This window comes from Diachasma alloeum, unplaced genomic scaffold (assembly GCF_001412515.2).
Source record: "Diachasma alloeum isolate Michigan unplaced genomic scaffold, Dall2.0 Dall_scaffold_01127, whole genome shotgun sequence".
Lineage (NCBI taxonomy): Eukaryota > Metazoa > Arthropoda > Insecta > Hymenoptera > Braconidae > Diachasma > Diachasma alloeum.
In genome coordinates, this window is record NW_021681238.1 from 82,438 (window position 1) to 96,230 (window position 13,793).

The window sequence follows — 13,793 nt, forward strand, 5'->3', positions numbered from 1 at the left end:
GTTTCTGACGAGGACATTTTTTTAGTCATTAACAAAATTGGATCGTCTTTTATAGGGAATTGAGTCCGAAGCGCCTAATTGTAAGAAAAATGGTGAACCATAGGGGACAGCAAGAACCACTTTACGAGACAAACCTTTGAAGAGATGATCTCGGTCTCAGTGAACATGGAAATCTCTGAGCTCTCATTTGAGTCTCGAAACGCGCCGTATCGACTCCTCGTAATGACTCCGAGTCAATTTATTTCATCTTGGCTCAAGTTTTTCGTGTTTTTTAGTGTAAAATCTCGGTTTTTGTCTCAGTTTGTCTCGTCTCGGTTTTCTACATATAAAAAACGCGAAAAACTGGGAACCGAGATGAGATATAATAAATTGCCTCGAAATCATCACGAGAGTCGATACTGCGTATTTCAAGACTGAGACGAGACCAAAAATTTCCGTGTTCAATGAGACCGAGATAATTCCTCCGAAGTATTGTCTCGTGAAGTCTCGTGAATTGTCTCGCGGCATCGCTAGGCAAAGTGTAACGGCGGGAAATGTGGAACAGTAGCGAATTTTATTCTTGAGGGGTCAAATAGTCTCAAGAGTCAAACAGGGGAGTTATCGTAAGGATCACATTCTTGAGGGCCAAATGGGCGAGGCAGGTAGAGCAGTCAAAACACCCAGAAAGGATCTTTCTGATTTCATCTTGAAATACAAGGGAGAATTGATTGCCTTTGATGTTGTTTCGACTTTTACGATTATATGCCTCAAAGATCACCAAAATTAATATTCCATCAATAATATTTCAACAACATATTAATGGTCAACAAGAAAAATGAATTTTTGATAACATCTATAATCCATAATGGTGTACGAACTACATTTTAACGTCATATTAATGGGTAAAATTACAGTCATTATCTTTCTAATCAATAATGGAGATAAATGTATTTTTTATTACCTCATTCAGGAGCGACTAAACTTCAAGGAAATTCAGAAGTTATTTGAAAAGCCGTTAACATAAACTTACTTCTTACGAACTAAATTTAAATGAAAATAAATTTTCATCACTTGCTCAATAACAACCCTTTAAATTTAGAATTCTCTATTCATTACTCAAGGAGGAATTGATTTTTAAGAAGGGACAAGGTCGATAAGTGAAAGAAATATGAATTCCATTAAATTGACTCTGATGAGTCTGCATTTTAGAAACAAAACCAAGAATTAATGGGTTTAAAAAACAAAATTAAATTGGTGACTTACAAGAAATTTGGTAAATCTTATTGGAAATTGACTCGATGTGTCGTGGTTTTCACTTCACTGCCGGGAATTTAATTTCAATATTTCAATTCAGTTAAAGAGAAAAGAAAAGGAAAATTAATAAGCCGGGAAGGACCTAAAATAATAAACCAGGGAATCGCTGGCTGAATCAGGAGACGCGGAAACGTCATGGGTTCATGTAATGCTATTTCTTTCAATGGGACTCAGGGTTTTGGGCAGAAACGACCACATGAAATAATGATGCAGGGAGAAACCCGCTTGAGGGAGACTCGTTGTACGTGCATTTTTTTCATAATGTCCATTAAAATGAGCAAAATCTTGTGATTAACAGAGATCTCATAATTGATCCCATAATGAATAATAACAGCGTCACAAGGGAAAGTAGTTATTTCGACTGGGGGATAAAGACAAATGAACATTACGGGGGAGAGATTCAGAATAGATGAATTGCTTCATGATAAAGCGAGAAAAGGGCTGAAGTAGGAGACGCGTTAATAAAATATTATTTCTTTCAATTGCACTCAGGGTGTTGTCCAGAAACTACCATATGAAATAGTAATGCATCGAGAGACCCCCGCAATACCGAAAAAACACCTTCGGACTCTATTACGCATGATGGAACCTTTCGCTCCAACAAAAATCTTTCGCTTTTTTATTTCTCGTTCTCACAATAAGAAGTCTCCCTGGATAATTCTATGTGCATTTGTTTATAATGTCCATTGAAATGAACAAAATCCTTTGAGCTATAGAGGTCCCATAAATCATCCTCTAATTCATAGTAATATCGTCACAAGGATAAGTAGTTTTTCCACTGGGGGAGAAAGACAAATGAATACGAAGGGGGAGAACTTGAGAAAAAATGAATTGCTTGATGATAAAGTGAGAAAAGGGCTGAATTAGGAGACGCGGAAACGTTGTGGAGCGGTAGCCAAAACAAGACGTTTCTGTGCGTTCAGAAAATATTATTCCTTTCAATTGGATTCAGGGTCTTGTGCAGAAATCACCATATGAAATAGTAATACAGGGAGAGAGCCCCACGATATCAAAAATACACCTTCGGACTCTGTTATGCACGATGGAACCTTTTGCTTAAACAAGAACCTTTCGCTTTTTCAATTCTCGTTCTCGTAACAACAAGTCTCCCAGGATAATTTTATGTGCATTTTTTTTATATAATATCCATTGAAATGAGGAAAATCTCTTGAGTAATAGAGATCCGATAATGAATAGTAATATCGTCACAAGGGTGTCTAGTTCTTTCCACTGTAAGATGAAGACAAATGAACACTAAGAGGGAGAAATTGAGAAAAATAATGATAAAAATGATGAAGCGAGAAAAGGGCTGAAGTAGCAGACGTGGAAACGTCGTACTGAGAAAAAAAAATACTTTTGCCAAGGAATAATTTTCTTTGGTGAAGAATTTATTTTTTAGGAGCGTATTTCTCCAGGCTAGTCATTCCTAAGTGGTTTCTTTCTATCTCCAAATATTACAATTATGTTGAATTATTAAATGCTTATGCTACATGTGACCTTGAATAAACACCATTATTTTTCAAATTTTCAAATTTGAAATGTTCTCATGTCAAATAATTTGGAATAATTTTAAATGTTGATAATTGTCAATGGAGTTCATTCAAGGTAATATGCAGCATAATCATCCCATACTTCAGCATAATTGTAATATTTGGAAATGCACTTGGACCATTTGGGAATGACTCGCCACACGCCTGAAGAAATACACTCCTAAAAAATAAATTCTTCCCCCGTGAAAATATTTCCGTGGCCCAAGTAATTTTTTTCCTCAGTGCGTGGGACGATAGCCGGGGCGAGACGCTTCTGCGCGTTCAAAAAATGTTATCTCTTTCAATTGGATTCAGGGCTTTGTGCAGAAACGACCATATGAAATAGTAACGCAGGCAGAGAGCTCCGCAATACCGGAAAACACCTTCGCACTCTATTACGCATGATGGAACCTTTTGATTGTTAAATTCTCGTTCTCGCAACAGCATTTCTCCGCGGATAATTTCCCTTCTTTTGCAATGTCCATCAGGATGAGCTGAGATTTTAAATCAAAATAGAAAGGATCCACGTATTTTTGCACGAATGGTGCATAATTAATCCTGTGATGTCAGAGTTGAAAGCAAAAATTTACTTTTTCAAAAAATTCTCAACAAAATTATGTCACGCGTTGTATGAGAAATGTAAAGCCAACAAAAGCAGATACGAACAGTATGCAAATACGTGCAATGAATACGCTGATAGAAGGGCTAAGTGCACGTGTGAAGAGATCGCACGAGTGAGGGAGACGAAACTTTTCCATGTCACACGGCGTTGAATTATTATATATACCGTTAGAATATGAACATGGAACATTCATATTCTCTTCTGCTGGGAGAATAAAACTCATTTGAATGGTATTATATGAAGTCAGAATTTTTTTTCAGAGAAAAAGAGGGAGAAGAGAAGAAAATGCGGAGAGTAAAAGTGGAGTGGAGAGTTGTCTTGAATTCACGCGCTACTTTTAGAATACCCAGAGTCAACGGTAAATGTTTACTTCGTCTGTTGAATGAGAATTGTAAATGATTTCATGTTAACAGAATCTACGTACTTGTTTAATTGCGAGTAAAGACTACCTTGGAGCTGCCAAAGTGTTGCAAGTTCTCAGGATAATTGAATACTTATTTTAGAATTGAGTCAGGGACGTGCGTGGTATCGTGAGAGTGATGTCATAGTCGTAGAAATATTGATATTTATTACTCGATGGTTAGTAACACCTGCGACTTGTGGATAATTCGGAAATTAAAACGAGGAATTATTCCTAATGAATATTGAATGCTTCAGTAGCATCGCCAGGAAATAGGAAGACTATCCTTTATTATGTACGACGTTTATCGACAGTATATTATTATTTGAAATTTTTCACTTATTTCAAAACTATATTTGTTACAAATAAGTAGACTTATTTATCCGTTTCAAAAAAAGGATTTAATTATATTAAACAAACAGTTTATTTATTTGAAATAACTGATTTTTTAACCGGTCAAGAGAAATATGACAAGACAAGAGATAGGTTTTTCTCTCAGTAAGAAGGGCTATAAGACAAGAAAAAAGTTCACAAGAGTCAAGAGAAAAAAGAATTATGGAACAAGAGACAATAATTAATCAAAAAATTCGTCAAAAACTCTCAAGTCAGCGATAATATAACCCCATTTTATTAAATAACACTTTGTCTATCCCTGGATATTGTGCAGAATCATGTATTCCTCGATTATATTAAACTTTCTTCTCGAATAGCGCATCTTTTATTATCGGAGCTAGTGGAGATGAGAACTCTGAATTCATACACTAATAGAAATGATTAGTTATTGTTAACGAATGGATTTGGTTGGAGACAAGGGTCTATTTGGTCTCACCAAAAGTTCATTCGTTAATAGTTAACAAATGCACATTTCAGGAGCCTTGTTTGACTCGATTTTCACTTTCCAAGTTCAACTATTAACTATTATTATTATTATTATTATTATTATTATTATTATTATTATTATCATTATTATCATTATTATTATTATTATTATTATTCTAACAATTAACTATTAACGAATCTCGTTTGGAATAAGTGAATCAGCCTGTCAGTGTACACAGCAAGTACTCAACATTTTTGATACTCAATCGATTCCGATGTTTTCTGATAATGAGGCAACAACCATCTAAATGGTTTTTTGAAAATAACCATTCTGAAGGAACACTGGATGCACAAATTGTCAACTAATCAGGAGCCACACGAGCCAAACGAGAAAATTAATTTATTAATCTCACGAAATTGAAAAATAAAAGTGTCGAGGTGCACGAGAGAACGCAAGCCAAGACAAGATTTTGTTTCTCTTGCTCATATCCAACAAGACAAGAGACAAATTTTCTCTTGCCAATTGAAGCAAGACAAGACAAGAGAAAAATCCTGAAATTACAAGATAAGACAAAAATTACGTAATGCTTGTCTCGTCTTATCTTGTGGCATCACTTCCGCTGAGCGCTGCAAGCATCGCCTCCCCTAATGTAAAGGCATAAACACAAGGGGGTGTCTAGGGGACGCCCTAGTACTATCAAATTCTTCACGAAATTTCAATTTTTTGCTGGCGTTGTACCTACCGCGACTACACTTCACCTGATCCTCTTCAAAATTCACAACAGAACGCGCCTTTCATTACATTTCCATTCCCCCGCAGGATAAAATTTTTCAGGTAATTTTATCCCATTCCGTTGGCCCAATATTTATTACAAATTTTTCCCCCCGCAATTCCCTTTCATGAGGAGTATCCTGCTGAATCATTAACGCCCCATTAAGTCCTCCCCAAAATTGAATACTGACGCATGAAATTCGAGTGACCCACCAATCATCAAGATCTCATAACGCCGGACCTGTGATACCGCCCAGTCATCTCCCAAAATTAGAAGAAAACATTAATAATCATGTATTTATAACATCTGGGGTAAATTCCTGAGCGTCCCTTATTTTCCTCCGCCAACCCAGTTTCATCAGAAAGAGGGTACACATCCCCTCGGTATTAGGTCGGCCTGGTTCACTAGCATACAGACGTTGACTCTTTCCCCACGTGTTGCACGACTGCCAGAGAGCCCTCGCGGCCGACGTGAACGGGTGGAACAGAGAGACGAAGCGCCAGGCGAGAGTCCGCTGCTAACGAGGACCCCGCCCTTGTGACGTCACTCGTAGGATCGCCGGAGGGATACAGCACTCGCGTTGGAGTGGTGGCATCGACGATTGAAGTAGGAGAGGAAAGCGCATACACTGATAACCCAGAGGCCAGTGTTGGTTGAACGCAAGCGCTGATGAGAGTTTGAGGTTATCGTGTTGAAGGCGCGCTTCGTCAACTCGTTGAGGTTATGTACGTTCAATGGTAACGACAGCAGTCGGTGCGTACACATATTAGTTCAGGTGTAAAAGGGAGAATGGTATTGCGTGCAAGTGATGTTTGTAAATATGTGTGCATTAGCGAGGGACATTGGATGAGAACACGCATTTGGGAATTGGGAATGCCAAATGAGAGATGAAGAGGAAACATATAGTGAGGATAACCTGGGGTACGGTTAGGACGAGAGATGGGGAGAACGTAAGGGCATTTCGCGTGACGCGCGCATCTCCCGTCAGCTGTAGTGGGCTGGGGGAGGGGGCGGAGGAGGGAGTGAGGGGGTGTATCGACCCTCACAAGACTCGCGATTCTTTCTCTCTGGGTTAGGGAGGGTTACGGGCGTATATATCGGGATAGAGATATAGGGTTGATGAGAAATGGAGGTGGAAGGACTCGCGGAGGGCAACCATGACGTCATGAGTACATCCCTTTACATCTCACTCGGTGTTGCCCACCCGCAGAGTCACTCGCCTTTCCCTATTGGCAATAACCTGCCTCGTGTGCCCTTTCGCTCTCTCTCGCATCTTTGTCGACCCCTCTTTCTTCGTACTCAGACGTAGGTTCGGAGTGCCATCGACCCGATGCTAAACCACTTACTCGAGAACCCGGCTTGTAAAGCCATTTCATCTTTGTCCCTCGCTGGCCCTTGAATTCTGTCGTCGAATGTCCGGTCGATTACGCTTGAGATTGATGAGGAACGATTGGCTTCATACTTACACCTGAATTCTACACGATTGAGTGGGAAATTCTTGAGAAGTAGAAAATTCAATTATACCCGGGGAACTTGTTAAACCGGGGGAAGTTTTCAGTAGCAGTTGTAACTGCGAGTTATTTCTTCCATCGGATTCCGTTCGACTTTTCTGCGATTGCACTCGGTTCACTTTACATTGGCTTCTGTATGGGCACTCTTAGAGGACCAGTTGCTGGTGAAGAAAGGTGAACTTTTAGTCGGGGAGGAGTGGGACAGGACACGCGATGGAGTTATGTGAGGCACGTGACACTCAATCCAGCTATCAAGGTTTTGGTGAGATTCTTGTGACATGGAACGGGGTGGGGGGTGTTAACGAGGGGAGGGGTAATTCAATTTTTCGGGGGATTGATTGAAGATCTCGAGAAATCTTCGGGGGAGACGGATGTCTTCATGGGGGAAATCGTTCTTGGGTTACACTGCGGAAAATTTATATCTGAACATTTCAGTAGATTTGGGGAAAATGAAATTCCGTGGATATTTAATTCTATTGATGGAAAAACTTCATGAAATTTCAAATTTCGTACGAAATTCAAGTAAATTTGAGTAGTTTCGAGTCCAAACAAGGCAAAAATCATAACTTATCATGGTTAAAAACCTGTAAATTTGCCGAAACTTTGAATTTTGAAGAGTTTTCGTTGTTAACTGGAATAGAAAAGGGTTAACAGTAAAAATACACACTGTCAAAAATTTTTTGGCTGAAATCTCCAGTATATTTTTTGTATATTGTTATCACATTATAGTTTCACTAAAATTTAAAGAAATTTCGTCATTGAAAATCCGCAGTTTTACGGAAAAATTAATGAAAACTTTAAAATTTAGTGCAATAATTCCATGAAAATCGATAGAAATCGGGATATTTCAGGTAAATATATTCTTGAATTTTCAATTGATGTATAATTCAGCGTAATTTGGTACTAAATATTCATGTTTTTATTGAGAATTAGAATAAATTGGAGAATTGTCGTCTTCCTGCTCCTCAAAAATATGAAACTTCATTGAATTCTCGGTGAAATATGAAATTTTATAAAATTTTTTCGCCTCTACAGCGAATTCAATGTCACTCTTATGAAAATGACTAGTCAATTTTCCATGACATTTGCTTTTTCTTCTAACATGTGGTTAATTATTGCGACAATATTCTTCATCAAAAATTTTTTTGTTCGGGAAATTGTCCCATTACGATCATTTAAAAACTCAAAAATTCTTTCAAAAGTTGGAAAAATATCCTCACACACAATCAATTTTTAACTAACCTAATGTACACTGAGTTAAAAACACTCCCCCCTCCCCTAGCCCCTCCAACTTCTCAAACAAAAAATCTATTCTCCAATTGATTCCGCTCCTTCAATTCCATCGAAATTTTCGTCACCGCCTCCTCATTACCCCTCCAATTCCTTTAAAAAATGCACTCCACCCGAATCCCCTTAAAACCCGCCAAACTCCCCAACCATAAGTTTGCCGAATTGAAAACACCTCGAACCTCATGATTTTAATTTGATCATCAGAAATCGTGATATCATCACCACCAGTCCCGTCGTTGCCACGATTGTACGTGCGGTTGAAATTCACTACCAGAGATTTTCGTTTATCTGAGGCTGCAGTTAATCGAGATTGGCGATAGTCAACGAGCTTCCGGGGATATGAGATTTTGCCTCGACTGCAAACCGGATTCATTCATTTTCCTTGGGCCAAATGCCATCCTCAAATCCACTTGCGATAGATTCTCAACTCCCTGGGTCTTTACCAATCGTTTCATCTCAAACAGCGCACAAATCGAAGAGACACCCTCACCCTCTCCCTTCGCTTCCCCCGCCCCTTCTCCCTCCCTCTCCCCAACCGCCGCGTCTCATCGTCGCCTCAAACTTCCTCTTCCCCAGTAGTTCGATCTATCTTTTGGCTTCTCACTCCCTTGGATTTCCTTAGCGCATTTGCCGAGAGTTTCTGCACCCTACATTTCCTAAATTCCTCCTCTTCCTTCTCCTCCTCACCCCCGCCCCCTTCAGGCGTTCACTTCCTCCCGATTATTCCACCTGATACTTCAATAGTAGACATTGCGCAATCACCAGTCTTCCATGGACTATAAATAAACTAGTGCCTCCGCAGAGAAGAAGAGCAAATTAATAGTCCAAGAAATGGAGACTCCATAGATCACCAACTTTGTCCCATCCAATAGCGAATTTCCCGTAATGCAGAGTCATTTGTTTCATTCGCGATTCTCATCTCTCCGGAGTTTCCAATTTTCCCTCTAGCCAGACTCTCTCACGGTTAAATTTCCTCGCATCTGTTATTTTTACACCTTGGAAGAGTCGAAATGTCCGAGTTTTGAGTGTGAATGGCCAATCATTCGTTATAGGATTCCTCAGGATTGTGGCAATTTATCCTTGGATATCATTTCTTATTCTCTATAAGGGGGATTCTCGATGGCAGAGCTCTCTTTCAAATATTCGGTTATCATTTTTCGAAGTTATTTGGTGGGAGCCCTATCAATTTTCAACTCTCGGATTTGAGGTTATTTTTGGAATTTTCACCGGGGGAGGTATGGAAATTGGAGATATTGAGGAATGCTTGTATTGGGTGATGTTGTGGTGAGTTTTGGGGGGTGAATTGGTGGGAAATTTCCATGAGGATATTTCTATTTCGTCGATAAAGCTGTCGTTCATTCGGTTACTTTTTGGTTGATGGAATGCTGATAATAGATGCGTATTTCGTGAGTGGATTTATTCGGGACAACGTAAATAACTCGGTGTTTTGATTTTCGTTGCTTAATGTTTTCGGGCCGTTGAAGTGACGGATTGTCAGACGGATCGACATTTCATTCCCGGTTTTTATTATTTCAGTAGACGGTGGGGTAGGAAAAGGTTATTGAGATATAGAATACTGAATGCATAAAAAACGAATCTAATTTTTTTGTATGTGACATTCATAACAATTCAGTACGCAGAGAAAAGGGAAAAGACCGGGAATATGTGGCAGAATGCTCAACTTTATTGGCAACGGATGGTTTTATACTGTTCAACATTATTCATTTTCGTTACTAGGCGCAGTGACAAAAAAATCATGATGCATCGCGTTAGCGATACTTCTGAGTTACAAATAATGTCACTCAGGTCATCCTAAAATTTGGTTTATTGTTAATTTAAAATGAAAAATGATTTTTAACGGATTTAATTCACTTCTATGTTTAATACGATTTTCAAAGTATTTAAAAATTGACAGATCTTTCTATGTTTATTACATTGGATCTCTCAGTTTCTATTTTTTTTAATATTTCCTTTTCCTTTTGTTGATTCTGCTCAATGGATTAAATACTTGAACGATTAAATTACAACAGTTTTATTTAATTGATTCATTGATTAGATTTTGTTAATGTGATATTGAAGGTCTATATAAATGTTAAAATTAGGTGAAATTGATAAAATGTTTTAATAAATCGGTGTTTTAATTTTCGTTGCTTCATATTTTAATGAACGTACTTTTCGGTGAGTTGAAATTACGGATTGCCAGACGGATCGACATTTCATTCCCGGTTTTTATTATTTCAGTAAACAGCGGGATAGCAAACGGATATTGACATATAAAATGCTGAGTATGTGGATCACTTTTAATGCACGTAAAACAACAAATCTAATTTTTTGTGCATGAGTTTCATGACAATTCATTAGACGTAGACACGAGAAAAAATCGAGAATATGCGGCATTCTGCTCAACTTAATTGGCAACGGATGATTTTTTTACTGCTTAACATCATTCCTTCATTTATTTTTGTCACGAGTCCCGATAAATCGCCATTTTTTTTGGACACAGTCACAAAAAATGGCGTGCTTTACACGGTCTGCAAAGTATTTTCAGACAAATGTAATCATGATTCTCGCCTTCCACTTGGATTATAAAGTCACATTCGTCAGAAAATCTCTGAACCTGATGCGAGTGGATATATCCGGGACAAAGTAAATAACTCGGCTTTTTCATTATCGTTAGTTGAAGTATAAAATGCTGAATATATGGATCATTTTTAATGTGCATAAAAACAAATCATGGCATTTTTTTGCGCATGAGATTTATAACTAGGCATCACACAAAAAAGAGAACGAAAAACCGCGAATATGGGGCACTGCTCAATTTTATTATCAACAGATGGTTTTTTTTACTGCTCAACATCATTCCTCCATTCATTTTTGTCACTAGGCCCAATTAACTGCGATTCTTTTTTGGACGCAGTAACAATAAAATCATCACACGGTCCACAAAGTATTTTTTGACGAATGTGATTTATAATCATATTTGTCAAAAAATATTTTGTGGACATTTTTTAGTTTCTGGAAGGCTAATAATCGATGCGTTTTTTGTGCATGGATTTATACATGCACTGAGAAAAAATTGTCTATCTGAAACATATTTTCTTGAGACAAGTGAATTTTCTTCAATTGCTTAATTCTCTTAGGCATCTCAACTCACATGATCCGAGAAAGGCCTGATCCTTTAAAATATTCTTGTACTCAAGTATGATTTTGTCGCAAATGAACTTACTTAAATCGCGTAGAAGAATCGTCAATCTTCTAGTCTTTATTGTTTTCATGACTTTTTCGTTATGCACTTCCAGTATTGCAATATGTAAAATATTCATGACGTAACGCGGAACGATAGTGATGAATGAAAATTTATTCGAGTTCCGTGGAGTGCACACAGTCTGGTATTTAAGCCATTGAAAATAGTTTACTTCTCTCAAGAAAATATGTTTCCGATATTAGAAGTTTTTTTCTCAGTGTGGCAAAGTAAATAACTCGATTTTTTTATTACCATTATTTGATATTTTAATAAGAGTATTGTTCATTGAATCGTAACGACGGATTGTTGTACGACATGACATTTCATTCCCGGTTTTTATTATTTTAGTAAACCGTGGGATACTAAAAGGGTGTTGAGATATAAAATACTGAATATGTGAATCATTTTCAATGTGCTGAAAAACAAATCATCGGATTTTTTTCGCGCATGAGATTCGTAACAATTCCTCACAGAGAAACGGGAGAGAAAAACCGGGAATGTGTTCCACTCAGTTCAACTTTATTGACAACAGATGGTTTTTTTACTGCCCAACATCATTCCTTCATTAATTTTTGTCACTAGGCTCAATAAAACGTAGTTATTCTATGGCTTATGGAGATGTGAAACTGTAATAATAGCGTCAAGGAAACAAAGTATTCTATTCTACGTTGTAGGCCTAATAATGATATCTACAATCATTTCCTGTTTGAGGAAATATTAATAATGGATGCGTATTTCGTGAGTGGATTTATCCGGGCCAAAGTAGATAACTCGGTTGTTTGATTATCGTTATTTGATATTTTAATTAAAATATTTTTCGTTGAATCGCAACGACGGATTGTTGGACGAAATGACATTTCATTCACAGTTTTTATTATTTCAGTAAACAGTGGGATAGTAAAAAAGTATTGAGATATAAAATACTGAATATATGGATCATTTTTAATGTGCATAAAAAACAAATCATCGGATTTTTTTCGCGCGTGAGATTCGTAACAATTTATCACCCAGAGAAGAGAGAAAAAAAATACGGGAATGTGCGGCCCTCTGCTCAACTTTATTGGCAACGGATGGTTTTTCTACTGCTCAACCCCACATGCATCACCAAATTCAACCACATAACTACGATATTTCTCAATAACGGGTATCACAGAGACGCATACGCTCTCACTGAATCGAAACAAACATCAGTTTCTCTTCATTCTGATGTATCTCTCGTTCATTGAAAAAAAAATCGGGAGAGGTATCTGCCGCGGCCCATCAATGGATAAAGGAAACAGCAGACGGAGTTGACGGAGGTACGGGGAGGTCTCTCAGAATCCACCGCAAACAGTCCAGTGGGACTGTTGCCAGGGAAATAATAACGCGTATTGAAATTGATACTGGCAGTGTGTTGCCACTGAGTATCCAGAAAATGGTACACCGCTCGCTGGGGACAGAGACGTTTGTACTGTCACTTGAACGATTTCTACTCGCCTCGAAACTGTTTCTGAGATAGCTCACTGGGAGATAAGTTTCTCGTGGAAGTTACCCTGCCGGCGGGATAAACGGGTAGTTTTATTTTTATTTTCACTCCCTCTCTGAATGTTTGACGAAGGTTGATGTTGGCCCAACACCGTTGGGGATATCCCTACGGACTTTGTCACTATATAGAGAAACTTGCATGATTTTTTCTATTTTTCACTCTTAATTTTCGGACTTAAATGAGTTATTTTTCATTCACAATCATGGAAAATTGTTCAGTACGGATGTTAATTATTGACTGATAATTAATTGTGCAGAGAAAACAAGTTTTGATTTTGCGGTACATGGGAGGGGACGTGCCCGAGTCGAATAATTGGACCTGACAAATTCTACTTAGGTCTCTCCGTTCAGAACTGGATAGGTCTTGGGAAGCCTCTTCCCAAGTGCTTCCGAGACCTTTCTACCTCTGGTTATGTCCCACTTCAGCACTTGTTAGGTGTAAGCAGGACTTGCATTCAGACTTTCCAAATCCTTGCCGGTCCCCGTAATTCTATGGGCCTATATTAAATCTGCGTTCATATCCCTATTTACTCATGCGTTATTGAAATAAAAAATGCAATTATTGTTTTTTTTTTAATCTCGAAAATCGACATTTCACGGGAGGGTGGAGGGGAGATGCATGTATGCGGAGGCTTGACATTTTTATCCAACAAGCGGAGAAGGTTGCAGAATCTATTCTAGCTACTCTTGCCCCTCCGCTTGCATGCATTGTCCAAATAAAAAAAGAAAGTGTTAACAAATCTGAACCTTGTTCCAAGTAAAAACCGAAAATCTGACCCTGTGGTCGC

At 38.1% G+C, this 13,793-nt stretch overlaps 1 protein-coding gene across 1 annotated transcript in view; it reads left to right on the top strand.

Moving 5' to 3' along the window:
* The first annotated feature begins 6,120 nt into the window (after positions 1–6,120).
* The window catches only part of LOC107045915 (sodium-coupled monocarboxylate transporter 1), an 81,146-nt gene continuing 73,473 nt past the window's right edge, over positions 6,121–13,793 (top strand). Inside the window, exon 1 of the mRNA XM_015268324.1 lies at positions 6,121–6,156. The gene's annotated coding sequence lies outside the window, so the exon portion shown is untranslated. The remainder of the gene's footprint in view (positions 6,157–13,793) is intronic.